The sequence below is a fragment of the Clarias gariepinus genome, chromosome 3 (genome assembly GCF_024256425.1).
Source record: "Clarias gariepinus isolate MV-2021 ecotype Netherlands chromosome 3, CGAR_prim_01v2, whole genome shotgun sequence".
NCBI lineage: Eukaryota > Metazoa > Chordata > Actinopteri > Siluriformes > Clariidae > Clarias > Clarias gariepinus.
In genome coordinates, this window is record NC_071102.1 from 17,425,096 (window position 1) to 17,442,338 (window position 17,243).

Sequence of the window (17,243 nt, forward strand, 5' to 3'; positions counted from 1 at the left end):
ATTACCGTCGCGCTCACCGCCGTGTAAAAACGTCAGCGGCCAAAATAAATCAGTTGCATTTTAAAGTCATTCGTAAAATGGCCGCCAGGTGGCGCAAAGTGACATTTTCACTTGTTGCAGTAAATACAATAGTGACTGTTATACAGCGTATCTCTGTATCTGTTTATTGTTATTTAAGTTCTGGATTATTTTAGGTACTTTAAACACATTGTTGGGTTGCTCATGTTGGCTCATATGAGATGTAGTTTACAAATGAACACCTGGTTGGGTTATTTTGACCCAACAACTGGTTTATTCATTATACTTTCGTTTCTCCAAATATCAGCCTGCAGAATGTTCGAAATATTACTGTAATTGTGTCACAGGTGTAGTTTTAAGAGTTGTTTAGGCAGGAATGTGTGTGTATACAGCTCAAAACCTCCATCAGTTATTAAAGATAGCGTCTATTTAGAAAAAATGCCCCAGTGTGAGGTTTTATAAAGTAGTAAGACAATGTAATCTAATAAGAAGATTCCTGTGCTCTGAGAACAGACCCCTCACTGTGCTTCCTCATGTCTTCTGTGGTAACACCTTCTATATCCTGTATCCAGACGAGGAGACATCCAAATGGCTCCTGTCTGCTAGAATCCTTTTGTTTAAACAGGAGAATGCAAATGTATCTCCTCTCACCTGTCTGTCTCCGGGTCCCTCTATGACTGACATGTTAATGACTGGTTCTTTTGATGTTCGGGATGTAGCACCATTTAAATGTGCTCTCTTTGCTGAGAATAAACAGAGATCTTCAGACATCATGCCTGTGTGTGTGTGTGTGTGTGTGTGTGTGTGTTTGTCTCTCCCGGTCGATCGGGCCCGGACCGGTAAGTGTATCAAGGTGCGGCGGACACAACAAGCTAAAACTCTTCTTCTCTTAGCTTAAAACTTAGCTCGGACATACTTCATCTTCATTTAAAACCTAACAATTTGGGGGCTCAGTCCGGTCTTTCCTCTCAGAGAAAAAAAGTAAGTGTTTATTTTGCTCTTTCTGATTGTTTTCTCGGTCAGGAAAGATTTTGTACTTGTGAGATTTGGTTAAAATAAATTTTAAATACGTTATGTTTTCTAAATAAGTTTTGTTTGCCGTAATTAATTTTAATCGTCTTGTCTAAAGGTTTTGTTTTCCGGAGCAAGTTTTATATAACTTTCGTCACGTCATGTTTTAAAAAAAAAAAATATATATATATATATATATATATATATATATATCCGCGGTGTTTTAAATTTAAAAGCTTCGTTGTGGTGTCAGTACCGCCGTGTATTATAGAACCGTTGTTTATTTTTAATAACTAAATTCGTTCCGCGTTTCAAGTCGCGCTTTTATTAACTTGTTAATTCATCTGGTCAACAACAACTGAAATGGGTATGACTGATTAATTATTGTGGAAGTATTTATGACCAGCGTGCAAACTACTGTCATTTACCACAGCTCTGCACTTAGTGAAATAGAAACATTACAACGCTTCTGTGGCTAACGTACTACATCATCAAGCCGCGTCCACGGTTGCTATGGGTTACCAGACGCAGGCGCTGACCCGCAGTCAGCGTGCTTTAACTGTATGCGCTGTAACGTGGTCAGAATGCCGAAATGGGCAGATTTACATTCAGATGTTCATTTGTTTTTCATGTGGCTCTTCATTAAGATATTCATGATAACTGTTGGCTTGCTTGTGGTTAGCTTTGGCATTATTCCAGGTAAATAAAAAAAAAAATTCCATTAGGCACTAAATGCAACATTTGGATCTATTGTAGTATTTTTTAATTAGAGTGTTCTATTACTAACAGTAAGTGTGCTTGTATTGCTTTGTCGCCATGCAATGTCCGTGCTGAAGCAACATCTGTCTGTTAAGGTTATAATCTACATGTGTACATATACTACATACAAGTTAAGTGCTTAAAATGCAGGCTTTAACACGACGGTCATCACGAGGGACTGTGAATGCATAGAGCATGTGTGGATTGTAACTTTGATAGTTGTTTGGCTAGTAATATCTGGAGGGCTTTGCTCATTGATACTCGTGTCTAGTAGGTGGCAGTGTTACACTGTTGTGCTTTGTTCCTGGTACTAACTTGGCCTAGCTAATGTTGTGCAATGTTGTCACTTGTTTGGAATGTTACAAACTGAAAATCTAGAGTGCTGGAACTTAACAAATATTGAAAGCAGTTTTGTGTGAAAATGAGAGTCCACACAGAGAAAAGTACCAGGAATTATCTGTGCCAGAAAGTATAAGCAAGTACGGATAGAAAGGTTTATAGAATTGTTGTGAGAAGTAACTGTTAGAGATGGAGTACAGGCAGAAAGAAGATTTAGAAAATTTTTGTGTACATTTCAACAGTTTTAAAACAAGTTCTCCATCACACGAAGTGTAGCCACAGGACATTTTAATTAGTTTTTGGGTTAATAGATTCTGCTCGTCAATTAAAAAAAAAAAAAAAAAAGAGAAAAAAGAAAAAGAAACATAATTAATTAATAAAAAAAACATGAAAACAAATAATTACATTAATAATAGTAATAATAATACATTAATACTGATAGATAAATATTTTTGTTCACCTGCTATACCTGAAATTAAAGAAGTTGCATTTATTAGTTTTTGTTCCCTTTTATAGAAAAGTCTAATTAATTTAAATTCCCTTCGGTAATTTAAGGGGGCTAGTCCAATAGTAAATTGCCGTATATTTGAGGTATATTCTTTGGAAAAAAAATATATATATATAATAAATAAATAAGAAAAAGAAACTTTATGCATTTTAATTAGTTTTTGTCTCACGTTGTGTTTGACATTACTCGCGTTGATTTATTGATTAAAATTACAGCGACTGTAGCGATTGTAGTTAATTGAAATAAATAGATAAAACTAAGTGTTTTGTTTTTTTTAACTAAAACTGAACCAGTGTTGTTAGCAATAAGCTAAAACAGACAGTGCTGTCGTCGCAGAGTAACTACGTCATCAAAACCGCATCCCGTTAGAGGAGACGCGCTCCTTCAGGGGTGTTTTAAAAGTTATACGTTTGCTAACTTCTGTTGTTTACGTAATTTATGCATTACAATATTTGTAACTTAGTGAGGCATTTGTAGCGTGCACTTGGTGTATAAGCTGTCCCTGGCGTAGAGGCGCGTGGCTAGAAAATGAATAAATTAATTGGTTATAGCCATATTCCTTAGAGTGTTCTTTGGAACAGGGAACGGCGTGCAGTTGCAGTTATACACGTGGGAGGTGCATGAGTTTTATTGTCTCCCTGCCGTAGAGGCGTGTGGACTCAGCCCGGCGCACCTGAGGTTCATTTTTCTGAGAGTGTTCTCAGAAACAGGGTAGATTGGCCGAATGCCTTATTAATTTACTATATTGGTATTTGATAAATGTGTGAATCATCTCCAAAGGTGTAGAGGCACGTGAGATTTGAAATAGAGTCCATATTCCTGGTAGTGTTATCAGGAACGCGGAGATATTGCACATTTTTGATAATACACTTATAATTACAGTATTCTTCAGTTTTAAATATATACTTATTAATTTACTATCGTGGTATTTGATAAGTGTGTGAATAATCTCCAAAGGTGTAGAGGCACATGAGATTTGAAATAGAATCCATATTCCTGATAGTGTTACGCGGAGATATTGCACATTTTTGATAATACCCTAATAAATTACAGTATATACTTATACACTTTGTTCGAACGTCACACTACCCGTAAAAAAATGAATAAATAAATTTTAAAAGGTAAATATTCTGAAATAATTCAATGAAACGAGCTTAACGTGTCCGTAATTAAACCCGATCATCTTGAGGTGTCCGCCTAACTTTGATACACTACAATTTACCAACAATCAAAGCATGCTTATGAAATTATTACGTGTGCACACAATGTAACAACTGCAGTAACAAAAATAAGTAAGTAAATAAATTAATTCTTGATTGAGAAATAACCAACTATTGGCACAAGTTGGATCCCAAATTATGCAGCGTTGAGCTCCACTGCTCCAAATTCAGCACAAGCCTCGGCTTGGGAGCTCGTGACCGAGCGATGTGCACTCCTGACACAGACAAAGAACTGACTGACTGACTTCAACTAATATTCAAACTAACACACCTAACATGACAAACATTAGTACAGATTGTATGTGAAAAAGATTCATGTCTTCCATGTTGTATATGACTGTACTCTTGTTTACCCATAACTATATTGCTTTTACAGAAAAACAGCAGCAGCAAGATTTAATCCTAATTCCTCAACAGAACAAAAGTACACTGGAAGGAATCAGGCCGCATAACAAATCGTGACAATGTGTGATGCCATTAAACAACCTTCTCTTTTATTTTAGATACAGAAATTCCATTGGATCAGCTGATGGTTGACTTTACTGTGTCCAATGAAATTTATGAATGTTGTTTTATCTAACCAAAGGCTTTCTCATAGCAACATCAGACAAGGAGGAATTCGGGAACAATTCATCAGAGATATCACTAAATCATCCATATGTAACTCTAATCTGAGATTTTACTAATTCATATGCTGATACGTCTCTTCTGTAGTGAAGGCTTAAAGCACGGGCCCATAATGAAGTGCTAGTAACCTCCAACTGACTCTCTACTATACGTGAAGTATCTGGGTCGAAGAAGAGATCAGCTTGGAAGATGACTTGGATGTTTTGGACACTGATTTTCCTCACCTTACCTCATACACTACTGTAATAGTCTGAAAACACACATGGCAGAATTGTACACACATTATAGACTGTATGAAGTTATGATTGGCACCTTGACATGTAATATCTGATGTACAGGTAGATTAGTCAGACTTGAAGTCTTTTACTCTCTCCTAGTCAATTGTGGAGAGAGATGTTTGGCTTCATGGTCTGGGGAACTGGTTTTGAATAGAGTCTATTGATAAAAGACAAGAAGGGCTGGAGCACTCATGAAGTTTTCCATGAAGTTTGATTATGGATGCGTCGGGAAAACAGCAAGCAGACTGACTCTGACCATTTAAAAAAAACGTTTGCGTTTATTTTCTGACGCGCTTAAGTTCACCAAAAACAATACAGAACAGCGCACCATTTGCTTTCAAACATTTACAAAATCAAAATTTTTCGTTATTGTGAGTGCGCTTAAATAAAAGTTGAGTCTTATAAAGGCCATGTAGTCTTATATAGTTTTATTATATAGTTTTTGCACATTAATCTGACAACAGTTTTTTCAGCCTGTCACGGCGTGCGCCCAAATCAATATCGCTCCTCGTTTACTAGTTAGGCGGCCTCCCCTTCAGACATGCGAAGCAGCGGGACCGCAGAACTACGCACGACTGGTGAGCTATCGTTGCTATCGTTGCCCGGGCTTGCACCTCGCGCTATAAAATACTCGGGGTTTGTTGGGTTACAGTGGATTTTACTACGCGCTGTTTATGCAACGCGCGTGCAACAACGCGGAAGTGCGGCATGCAAGTGGAGCAAATGGAACGCGCCCCGGGGACTTCAAAGGAGCGAGAGGTGGGAGGGGCCGGTCCGGCCATCCGCGGAGAGCAGAGTCAGCGCGAGCGGACGAATGGCCATTGCACTTACACCGCGTAGTAAAATCCACTGTAACCCAACAAACCCTAAGTATTTTATAGCGCGGGGTGCAAGCCCGGGATCATAATAAGCCGTGCCTTTATTCCGTCATGTCATGTGGGCATTATAAGATTTGTATTGAAAACTTCTAACTAAAAAGTGGCAGCTGGCACGCCTAAAAATAGACGCAGGTTATTTTTTTATAGTCTAAATAAAAACCCTCCGCTTTAATTTCCTAAAGTCTAATCGGCGCTCAAACACATGCATAGTTTTCCCGAGCGCGAGGAATTTTTTTGTGCTAAATAATAATTATGCAGTATAATAATTGCTATTAATCCTGGGTTGTTCTTTTAGTGTCACTATAGTGCTTTACAATGCCAGACAACATTCAAATACAAATTATCCACCCTCCCCAGGTGTGAATCAGCTGTTCTCACCTATACATTCAGAAATACTGAAATGCACTTCTCCCCACTTTAAAAACCTCTTGAATCTAAGGCTGATTTTCAGTGATTTAAATTTGTGTAATTTTAATCTTCTGGATTCTAGATTCTAAAGTTAACATTGTTGCTCTTTTAATCCTTGGAATGGAAGAACTTGAGATTTTCCTTATAATAGCGTAAATTGCATTGTTTTTAATCAGTCTATACACAATAATCTTCTTTGGTATTTTTTTTTTTTAAAACGGGTATGGGGGCTATATTGTTTTATTAATCCTTGTGCCTGGTTTAGGTTTGGTATTTAGTGCGCATCTGTTATATTACAACTAAATACCTTTTATTGGGGGTTAAGTGACTGATGTGCCTAACATTTTTCAGCTGAGCCTTTGTTTCACTGAATAATCAACCACCGCGACACCCCTCTCTCTCCCACACACACACACAAACACACACACACACACACACACACACACACACACACGGAGCCGACCAAATCATTAGCACCTCCCTCCCCCAGCACAGCCATTTACTTTCTATCCATTTACTTACATCTGAACTGAGTCGTTTGGGTAACATGGGTCGAACCCCTTACAGATCATAACAGCCTACTGCATTTCATTCTTATAATAACGCAAAAACACAAGCAGGGCTGAAAGACCGACATCTGCTGACGCTGCGATGTGACGCGCACCAGGGACTTTAAACAAGGACACTAGAATTCCGCCCTTTGATCTCCGTGCTGAGAACAGCGCAAGAAAGAGCTGCGGAGCTCCCGCGGCATCTTCACTCCCGCGGCATCTTCACTCCCGCACCGTGCCCGCCTTCGCAGCCCCGCTGCCGAAGAGGAAAAGGCTGCGAGGATGTTTGTGTTAAGTTTTTACGTCAGCGAGGACTCGCGCCGGCCATCGACAGCGGGAGAAGCGCTGCCTCCGCGTGCTCAGTTCTGCCACTCGCACCAACACTTATCGTCAGCTGTGTGCCCGCATGCCAGTGTGGCACAGCCCCCGGAACTGCACATGCACAACCTTTATCCCATTCTTTCCATTCTTCCTCCTTCAACACTTTCCTTCCCCATTTTACCTAAATAAATTACCCTTTTCCCGTAAGACCTCGCCTCGTGTCCGTGCTTTATGGTGCCGCCCGTGCAACATGGGTCGAACCCGTTACAGATCATAACAGTCTACTGCATTTCATTCTTATAATAACGCAAAAACACAAGCGGGGCTGAATGACCGACACCAGCTGACGCAGTAGAACGTCCTGACAATGTTATAATTTTATGGTCATTTATTTCATTTAATAAATCTACTACAAATTTAAAGAACACAGGATATAAGACGACACAAAACCCTACACACGTCTTTTCTAATTACACGTGATAAAATCCAAAGGCTCACTGTATTAACATTTATTTTGTTTAAATTTGATCCTAATAAGATTTAATTTAATTTGAATTCTACATTTGTACTGTAATTTTAGTTCTGTGATTATAAATTTGTTTAACTACAATGTTATACTTGATTTTATCCACTACTACGTGCAGTTCTAAAACTCCGTGTCTCATTAATCCAGCAGAGAATGAACTAAGGCATGAGGCGTCAGTCTGTAGTTATATAGCGCCACTCAGCGGTAAAAGCCAGCAAACGCACAAAGCCAAACGGTACCGCCAAGCCCCGACGGTAGAACCTACATTCCGATTGAGTAACCACTGTAGGTTGGTGATGAAATCAATGGCAATGTGGTACCACGGCCTCTGTGGAATCGGCAGTGGCATTAGCTTTCCGGTGGGGAGAGATCTCGGGACTTCGGCTTGTTGCACAGGCTGAGCAGGATGAGATGTGTTTGTTGATGTCTACTGTCATGTTTGGCCATCAGTATTTTCTCCGTAACAGGTTGTGGATTCTTAGTGTGCCTGGGTGACCCGTTCCTGGAGATGTGTGAGCCCACGTTATAAATTTGCTCCTTATTGGCAGGGGGACGGATTTCCTGTTTTGTGGACATTGCTTAGGTATTTGGGCTTTTGGAAATTTATTTCTTTCTTTATCAATTTCCCATGTAACCGCACCTAAAAATCTGGACTCTGGGATTATTTTGTCCTCTCCTTTATTTGGAGAGGGTGCATTGTGGATCCGTGAGAGGGCATCTGCCTTGGCATTTTTGGATCCTGGTCGGTAGGATAGCACAAAGTTGAATCTTGTGAAGAACAGAGCCCATCGGGCTTGGCGACCGTTCATTCTCTTGGCCGTTTTTTAATGTATTCAAGGTTTTTGTGGTCTGTGTATATGATAAACGGGTGCTTTGCTCCTTCGAGCCAATGACGCCATTCTTCTAATGCTAGTTTCACTGCCAGTAATTCCCGATTTCCCACGTCGTAATTCTGTTCGGCTGGTGTTAATTTTCTTGACATGAATGCTATGGGGTGTAGCTTAGGTTTGATACAAAATCTCTGTGACAGTATCGCTCCCACACCTGTTTCAGAGGCATCTACTTCCACCGAAAATGGTTTAGTTGGATCGGGATGCTTCAGTAGGTGCTGATATGGAGGCTTCTTTGAGGTGCAGGAAGGCTTGTTGTGCTGCTAAGTTCCACTTCAGGTTCTTGGAATTTCCCTTTAAAAGGGTTGTAAGAGGTGCTGCAATATGGCTAAAATTTCTGGCCGATCACATATCCCAAGAAGTTAATTTCTTTAACATGGAATTCACACTTCTCCCCCTTGACATATAAGTGATTATTTTTAAGACAGGTTAGCACCTTCTTTACATGTGTAACATGGCTATTCCAGTCCGGACAGTAGATTAAGATGTCGTCAATGTATGCTATTACGTATTTTCCCAACATTTCTCGGAGTATGTCATTTATGAAATTCTGAAATACTGCTGGGGCTGAAGTTAGACCATATGGCAACACGCAGTACTTATAATGGCCTGATGTGGTGCTAAATGCAGTTTTCCATTTATCTCCTTTGCGGATTCTAATCAGATTTTGCCTCTCGAAGTTGTTCCAGAGCTGTTGGAACTAAAGGTAGGGGGTATCTGTACTTCACTGATACTTTGTTGAGTTCGCAATAATCGATGCACGGTCTGAGCCCCGCCCCCCTCCCCCTTTTTTTTCCACAAAGAAGAAACTGGATGAAACTGGGGATGTGGACGAACGAATGTATCCTTGTTGCAATGCTTCTGTGATGTATTTTTCCATAACTTCTGTTTCTTTCTGAGATAATGAATAGATCCTGCTTCGTGGAAGAGGAGCACCTTCCAGGAGCTCAATAGCACAGTCATAGGGTCGATGGGTTGGGAGGTGACTGACTTTGGCCTTGCTGAATACCTCACTGAACATTGCATACTCTGCAGGAATTACATGTCTTGTGGCAGGTTCCGGGCTTTCAATAGAGGTGGATGCAAGATGGAGGGTAGGTTGAGGCAAGCATTGTTTTTTGCACTCCTGCGACCACTGTGTAATTTCCTGTTCCTTCCAAGAAATGTGAGGGTCATGTTTTTGAAGCCAGGGGAACCCCAAGATTATAGGGAATTTAGTGGTTGTGACTAGAAAGGAGATGTTTTCTTGGTGTAATGCCCCCACTGTGAGTGATAGTTGGGAAGTTCGGTGAGTTACAGATCCTCCTCCTATAGGTCCTCCATCCAGTGCTTTGATTGACAGTGGTTGTTTTAGGGGATTCAGTGGAATGTTGTGTCTAGTGATCAGGTCCTTGTCTATAAAATTTCCGGCTGCTCCGGAGTCAATCAGCGCTGAAACAAAAATAGTTTTGTTTGAGAATTCCAATTTCACTTTTATAGACATATGAAGAGGGTTATTTTAAATTTTTGTACTCACCGCAGGGTTATGAGTATGCCCTGCACTTTCCGAACCGCTCCGTTGCTCTCTTTTGGTAGGTCGTACAGGGCAAAGAGCTATGTTGTGTTGGGCTCCCCCGCAATAGAAGCACAACTGCTCCCTCCGGCGGCGGTTCATTTCTCCTACAGTTGTCCTTGCTCCTCCAATTTGCATTGGTTCATATTGGGATGAGGTTGGGACTTCAATGGCTTCACTGGAGTAGGATTTTCTTGATATCCAGGCGTCCAGTTTAATGGTTAAATCGACGAGCTCGTCCAAAGAGATATTGTCATCTCTACATGCCAGTTCCTAGAATTCTGGGATTTAATCTTCGACGAAATGCTCCTTTTAACGCGGGTTCATTCCACTCGCTGCCCGCGGCCAGCGTGCAGAAGTTTAGAGCGTATTTGGCCACGCTCTGCTTTCCTTGCTGCATGTTAAGCAAGTGTTCACTTACTTCCTTCCCTTCAGGTGAATGATCAAACACTCTTTTAAACATGTCCAGGAAGTTTTCGAATGAGTTCGTGCTTTCACCACCTTTATTCCAAACTGCGGTTGCCCATTTTAAGGCTTTGCCGGTAAGCATGTTAATGAATTGTGCAATTTTCCCTCTTTCGGTGACGTTGTCTTGACCCGCAAAATATAGAGAACACTGCAAGATAAAGCCTTGGCAATCACCTGGATCTCCGGCGTATTTCTCCGGGCGAGCTACCAGGACTGGATTCGGAGCAGCGATGATTTGAGGTATGTGTGTCGGAGGAGCAGCGCTAGCTGACATTTTGTTGGTTAGTTGTTCCACCTTCTGTTGCATCTGTTCAACATTCTGCTGGAGTTGTACCATTTCCATACGAATTTGTGCAACGTCCTGTCTGAGCTCGTTCAGGACTCTGGCATGGCTCACAAGGGCCTCTCGAACGTTAATATCTCCTGCTGCGTCTATAGTGGGCGAAGTATTCTGTCATGAAGCAGACTCAGGGAATGCAGGTGCAGTTAAGATATTTATTAACCAACGTGTAGAAAAGCAGAACAAACGAACCAGTAGGGATAATCCAAAGTCGGGAGTCGAGAAAACAAGCGAGGGTCGGGCGATGTGCGTCGGGCATGAACTGGATCAGGCTAAACTCGGAAACGAAAATACAAGAGGGGTCGATATCGGGAAACAGGTACGTGAGAACGGCTTGGTAACGACACTGGAGATGAATCACAGGGAGCGTATACTTCGCAAAGACCGGAAGTGTGAGAGTCTCTTTTATTAGTTCAGTAATCAGTTTCAGGTGTTAGTATTCAGGTGAACAGCGGTGTTGGTGTTGGGAGTTGTAGTTCTTTGTGGTTCTGACAACAAGTTTGTGCTACTGTGTGGAAAGTAGGATTTTAAAGTTTGGGTGCAAAGTTGCAACTGCCCAAGAACTTTACGGTCCTTGTACGAGTTTAGTTCAGCATCGGCCAAACGTCATCGGTCGTCGGACAGATCATGAAAGTGTTCCCTGATAAAAAAGGACTTGTGAGACGTGTGCTGGTCAAAACTAAAACCAGTAGCCTGGAAAGACCCATCGATAAGCTGTGCCTCATATGTGAAATGGACTGTTAATTACCTTATAAAGTAGTCATGTTCCTTTCATTTTCTACGCAACGATATGAATACCATAAGTTAAACCGTTAACAAATGTTTAAAGTGTTAAGAAAGTTAATTCAAATTTTAATCTAATAGTAAATGTTGTGGCCCGATTGTAAAAAAAAAAATGTGTGTAATTGTCAGTCTTCCTGCCTGTCAATTAGGGGCTGAAAATGTAAGGGCCATATTTCATTCTTGTGATTTGTTGTTGTGTTTATTTCATTTCAGTCTATTAGTTAAGCTAATCCGTCTCTGTCTCACAGGACGTTGTTTATACGGTCCTGGTACGAGTTTAGTTCAGCATCGGCCAAACGTCGAGACGAAAGGACGAAAACTATTTAAATTTGTGTTTTTATGACTTCATCAATCTACCCTGCAACAGATAAGACTTCAGTCTTTGTCAATGGGTTTTCAGAATCAGAATCAGAAAGAGTTTTATTGGCAGGTACGCTTGCACGTACAAGGAATTTGTTTTAGTGACAGAGCTTCCAGAACAGAAAACAAATGACAAGACAAAACAGCACGACAAAAAAAAAAAAGTTTGACATCAAATGGAGTAGGGTGTGAGATACTTTTTAAATAAGGTATATAAATATCTGAAATCTGTGGTATTATACAATATATTGCACTGTGATACTGTACACAATATTGCACATATATTTATTGACAGTTGATGTTTAACTGTTCATGAGGGAGATTGCCTGGGGAAAAAAAACTGTTTTTGTGCCTGACTGTCCTAGTGTTAGGTGCTGTATAGCGTCGACCCGACGGCAAAAGTTCAAATAAAAGGTGGCCTGGGTGTGAGGGGTCCAAAGTGATATTCCGAGCCCTTTTCCTCACTCTGGATGTATACAGTTCTTGTGGCGTGGGCAGGGCAGTGCCAATATTTCTTTCAGCAGTCCGAACCGTCCTTTGTAGTCTTCTGATGTCTGTTTTTGTAGCTGAGCCAAACCAGACAGTTATTAAAGTGCACAGGACGGATTCAATGACGGCTGAGTAGAACTGTGTGAGCAGCTCCTGTGGCAGGTTGAATTTCTTTAGCTGGCGAAGGAAATACAACCTCTGGTGGGCCTTTTTAACAATGGAGTCAATGTGAATGTCCCACTTCAGGTCCTGAGAGATGGTCGTGCCCAGGAACTGGAATGACTCCACTGCTGTCACAGTGCTGTTCATGATGGTGAGTGGGGAAAGTGCAGGTGGGTTCCTCCTGAAGTCCACAATCATCTCCACTTTTGAGCGTGTTTAGCTCCAGGTTGTTGAGACTGCACCAGACAGCCAGCCGCTCGACCTGACTTCTGTAAGCAGACTCGTCACTGTCCTGAATGAGGCCGATGATTGTGGTGTCATCTGCAAATTTCAGGAGCTTGACAGTGGGGTCTGTAGATGTGCAGTCATTGGTGTACAGGGAGAAGAGCAGTGGGGAGAGAACGCATCCCTGAGGGGCTCCAGTATTGGTGATGTGGCTGTTGGACATGAATTCCCCCAGTCTCACTAGCTGCTGCCTGTCTGTCAGAAAGCTGGTGATCCAATGACAGATAGAGCTAGGAACAGAGAGCTGGTTTAGTTTGGTCTGAAGCAGTGTTGGGATGATCGTAATAAAAGCCCCTGGTTTGTCCAGATTTTGAAGGATGAAGTGCAGTCCCACGTTGACTGTATCATCAACAGACCTGTTTGCTCTACAGGCAAACTGCAGGGGGTCCAGTAAGGGTGCTGTGATGTCCCTCAGATAGGCCAACACCAGTCTTTCAAATAACTTTATGACCACAGATGTTAGGGCGACTGGACTGTAGTCATTAAGTCCTGTGATTTTAGGTTTTTTTGGAATGGGGATGATTGTGGAACGTTTAAAGCACAAAGGCACTTCACATTGTTCCAGTGATCTGTTGAAGATCTGTGTGAAGATGGGAGCCAGCTGGTCAGCACAGGATTTTAGACAGGCTGGTGTCACGCCGTCTGGGCCTGGAGCTTTCCTTCTCTTTTGTTTTAGAAAGATCTGGCGAACATCCTTTTCACAGACCTGGAGTGCAGAGGGGGGAAGAGAGGGTGGTTGCCAGAGGTGATAATGGTGGTGTAGAAAGAGGGTCAGGACAGGGGTGTGGTGTGAGACTGGGTGTTTCAAATCTACAATAGAACTCATTTAGGTCATCAACCAGTTGTTGATTCCCTACAGAGTTGGGGGATGCCGTCTTGTAGTTAGTGATGGTTTTCAGGCCTTTCCACACAGAAGCAGGGTCGTTTACAGAAAACTGATTTTCTAGTTTTTCAGAGTAGCTTCTCCAATCGCCCTTGTTAGTGTGTTCCTGGCCTGTTTGTACAAGATCCTGTCCCCCTCCTGTAGGCATTCTCTTTGGCCTGACGAAGCTGTCTGAGTTTTGCTGTAAACCATGGTTTGTCATTGTTATATGTTAAAAAAGTCCTGGTAGGGATGCACATGTCCTCACAGAAACTGATGTAGGATGTTACAGAATCTGTGAGCTCGTCCAGATTGGTGGCAGCAGCTTCAAAAACACTCCAATCGGTGCACTCAAAACAGGCCTGTAATTCCTGCTCTGCTTCACTGGTCCATCTCTTTACTGTCCTTACTACAGGCTTAGCAGATTTAAGTTTTTGCCTAAAGGTAGGGAGAAGATGAACCAGGCAGTGGTCAGAAAGTCCTAAAGCTGCTCTGGGGACGGAGCGATATGCATCCTTTATTGTGGTATAGCAGTGATCCAAAGTATTTTTGTCTCTGGTGGGGCATGTAATGTGCTGTTTGTATTTAGGCAGTTCACATTTAAGGTTTGCTTTGTTGTTGCTCCGTGTCTGTGATGTGAGCAGCCAGCTGTTGCAATGCTGCGTTCACACACGCTTGTGGAGGGATGTTCACACTCACAAAAATGAACGAGGTAAACTCCCGCCACGAATAGAAAGGCTTGCAGTTGATGAAATATGCCTCTAGATCAGGACAGCACATCTTCTTCAATGGTGTCACATTTGTACACCAATGTTCATTGATGTAAAAGCATGTCCCGCCGCCTCGCTATTTCCCCGTTGATTCTGTGTCGCGATCCGCTCTGAACAGCTGGAAGCCCGGCAGGTGTAGCGCTTTGTCCGTAATGGCTTCATTCAGCCAGGTTCCCGTGAAACACAGTGCAGCAGAGTTTGAAAAGTCCTTATTTTTCCTGGAGAGCAGGAAAAGTTCGACAATTTTATTGGGTAAAGAGCAGAGATTCGCCAGATGTATACTCGGCAGCGCAGTTCTAAAGCCGCGCTGTCGGAGCTTGACAAGCGCGCCGGCTCTCTTCCCCCGCCTGCGCTTCTTAAAGCATTTCAACAGTGCCGCTGCTCCGCCAGTTACAATGTTCAAAAAAACATTTGAAAATTCGAAAACTGGTTGGAAATTGTGTGATGTGTCCTGCTGAATGTTCAGCAGTTCATCTCTGGTATAAGTGATAACATTTGAGAAACAAAAAACAGGACAAACTAACAAAAACAGTAAGACAGATAGAGAGCTCCACACCGAGGCAGCCATCCGCGGCGCCATCTCAGGTGTTTTTTCCTAAGATCTGAGATGGACATTTATATGACTATCCATTCGTGTTCGACATTGATCATACTGTTTGTGAACGTTTTATATAATTGGATTTTGTATGTTCTTATGTTTATGTAAAGATTCAATATATGCTGGCAAATGACTTTCGTTAATCCTTGTGTGTTATATATTTTGGTAATACTTGTATCATTGCCTGATAGGTTATTTTTCTTATAACAAAACTGGCTTAAAGAGCCGGAACGGTTATAGATTGGCGCCTGAGCAGGGACCTTTTGCAAAATAGAGTGTTTTGTGGGTATTAAGAGGTGCGGTAAAAAAAGTCAGTCTCTTCACATGTGGCAGGGGATGAGGGTGAACCCAATCCAGATTTCATATATACTCAGCAAAAAAAGAAACAATCTTCATTGTAAAGGGTTAAACAATGTTTTCCATGCATGTTCAATTAACCATAATCAATTAATTAACATGCACCTGTGGAATGGTCTTTAAGACCTAAACAGCTTACAGACAGTAGGCATTTAAGGTCACAGTTCTAAAAACGCAGGACAGTAAAGAGACTTGTTTACCAACTGTGAAAAACACCCAAAGAAAGATGCCCAAGGTCCCTGCTCATCTGCGTGAACGTGCATTAGGCATGCCGCAGGAAGGCATGAGGATTGCTGATGTGGCTAGGGTAATAAATTGCCATGTCCGCACTGTGAGACGCCTAAGACAGCGCTACAGGGAGACCACGTGTAACAACACCTGCACAGGATCGGTACATCCGAATATCACACCTGCGTGACAGGTAAAGGATGGCCACAACAACTGCCCGAGTCACACCAGGAACACACAATCTCTCCATGTCCGCAAGAGGCAGTCCATGAGGAGGAGATGCACTGCAGTGCATTGACCATCATTCATCGCCAGCGCAAAGAGGGTCACTGAGATGGTGCAACCAGTGATTATCCCCACCTCAAGCTGGTGCCAATCTGATGTTAACTGGCCAGAGGAGACTCCCAAGCTGAACTTGCTGTAATAGTCCAGGATGAGGCCTTTCAGCTTCTGGGGTACGTGATGCTTCTCCAATGCGACCTCCACCAGCTTGTGGGGTATTGAGCTGTAGGCATTAGTGAGATCTAGCCACAACACAGCCAGGTCCCCCCTGCCTTCTCTTGCCTCCCTGATGAGCTGAGTTACCACGCCTGTGTGTTCCAGGCAACCTGGGACCCCCGGTATACCTCCCTTCTGCACAGACGTGTCGATGTATTTATTGCTCAACAGGAAGTAGGAGAGTCTCTTGGCCACAATGCTGAAGAATATTTTGCTCTCCACGCTAAGCAAAGAGATGACCCAAAACTGGTTGATGTTCTCAGACTTCTCCTCTTTAGGGATATACACTCCCTCAGCATACCTCCATGGCTGGGCAATCTTCCCTCTTCTCCAGATAACTTTCAGGGCCTTCCAGAGTCTGTGTCGAAGCTTTGGGCAGTTCTTATATACCTTGTAAGGCACTCCACTTGGGCCTGGTGCTGAGCTTAACCTTGCTCTCCTCACCACTTCCTCCACTTCACTCTGGCAGGGCTCCTTCAGGTTGAAATCTGATGTGGGCTCTGATGGTGTCAGCAGTGCATCGCATGGCCCCAGCGGTCGTTCTCTGTTTGGGTCAGAATAAGTAGCCTTGAGATGGTTGTTGATAGCGTCCTTGGAGCAGGTGAGGTGGCTAGTCCTCTTTTGGCCAAGGAGCTGCTCGGTCAACTTAAAAGGGTTGGCTAAGAATGCTGCCCTCTTCCTTGCTCTCTCTTTCCGCCTTCTTCTGTGGGACTCTGCCCTACAAAGGGTGAAGAGTTGTTTACTTAGGATTCCTTTCAGATCTACAAGACCAACCCTCTCTACTTCCCCTGCTGCCTTGTACTGCCTCTTCAATAGCTTGAGTTCTTTCCTGAGACTTTTGATTTTCCTCACTCTGTGGCATGGAGTGTATGCCGATGGAGTGGGTTTGGATGTCGAATCGCTCAGCTGCAATGTTCACTATGTGTGTGGTCATTGTTAACAGTCGATGGTCCACACCCCTCTTGCATGTCACTTCCAGGATCTGGTTCACGTCCTCATCAAACTGGTGCCACTCAGCTTTCTTTGAGGATTGAGGCCACTGGATCCTCGGTTGAGCCAAAGGGCCACAGTCGGTTCTTGTGGCTGCCGCTTGCTGGCGTTGGGGGCTCTGTGTGCTGTCAGGAGGTGCTATCACTTGGCATGGCATGCGAGCGGTT

General features: G+C 42.7%; 1 pseudogene; it reads right to left on the minus strand.

Annotated features, from left to right (window-relative positions):
* Positions 1–14,481: 14,481 nt before the first annotated feature.
* LOC128518288 (uncharacterized) lies at positions 14,482–17,020 on the minus strand (annotated as a pseudogene).
* Positions 17,021–17,243: the final 223 nt, after the last annotated feature.